This window comes from Nematolebias whitei, chromosome 12, assembly GCF_014905685.2.
Source record: "Nematolebias whitei isolate Nwh7 chromosome 12, NemWhi1, whole genome shotgun sequence".
NCBI classification, from domain to species: Eukaryota; Metazoa; Chordata; class Actinopteri; order Cyprinodontiformes; family Rivulidae; genus Nematolebias; species Nematolebias whitei.
Genome location: NC_056509.1, coordinates 36336271 through 36337222, shown reverse-complemented (window position 1 = coordinate 36337222; position 952 = coordinate 36336271). Strand labels below are relative to the sequence as shown.

Sequence of the window (952 nt, the reverse complement as noted above, 5' to 3'; positions counted from 1 at the left end):
GGCCTCTCTAACTTTATCTCCCAGTTGTTCAACCTGTGCTGTACCCCGATGATCTCGTTCTACTTCCAGTTTTGTCTCCTGTCTTTTTGTCAATGCCACTGTCTCCAAACAAAACAACATAGCTGGTTTCACTACTGTATTGTAAACCGTTTTATATCTTTGTTGTCACCCTTTTATTGCAAATCACTCCTGAAACTTTTCTATATCCACTCCATCCTAAATGGAATATTCTCTTTATTTTTTCATTCAACCTTTATTTATGCAGGTTAGTCTCACTGAGTCATGAGGACTCATTTACAAGAGAGACCTGTTTTAAACAAAGAACACAGATGAGGTACACACAGCAATAAACAATATATGAAATGTTAAAGATAAATATAATAATAATAATATAATAATAATAATAAAATATGTAATATAATAATATAAATAATAAATGTTTGGGCTGCTGTGTAATATACTGTTTTATTTTATATTATTAGTGTTTGCATATATCTTAGATCCTTGTATACTCTCTTTTTTATACTTTATATTTTTGCTATTTTTGGGAGTAACCAGGACCTTGGGTACTTGGGTATACAATTTTGATCCACCTCATGTGCCACATGTGATGCAAATGACAGTAAAGAACCTTGAACCTTGATATAAAAGTGTATAAAATGAAAAGTAAATAAAAGACGTGGTATAAAGCAAAATAAAAAAAACATGCTACATTAGAAAACGGTGTAAAATACTCAACACAACTCAATACACGCCTGCAGTGATTTTTACATTGAACTTAATGGTTCTTTAAAATTCCTTAGGGAGGTCAAAGTCGAGGTTAAAGTATTATATACACACACAGATGATGTGTGTGACACACACACACATTATATATGTATATACATGTATATATATGTATATACATGTATATATATGTATATATGTGTATATATATATATATATATATATA

General features: G+C 30.0%; 1 protein-coding gene across 1 annotated transcript in view; it reads right to left on the bottom strand.

Annotated features, from left to right (window-relative positions):
• Nucleotides 1–952, bottom strand: part of drc1 (dynein regulatory complex subunit 1 homolog (Chlamydomonas)) — a 9217-nt gene that overhangs the window by 3344 nt on the left and 4921 nt on the right. The window lies entirely within an intron of this gene.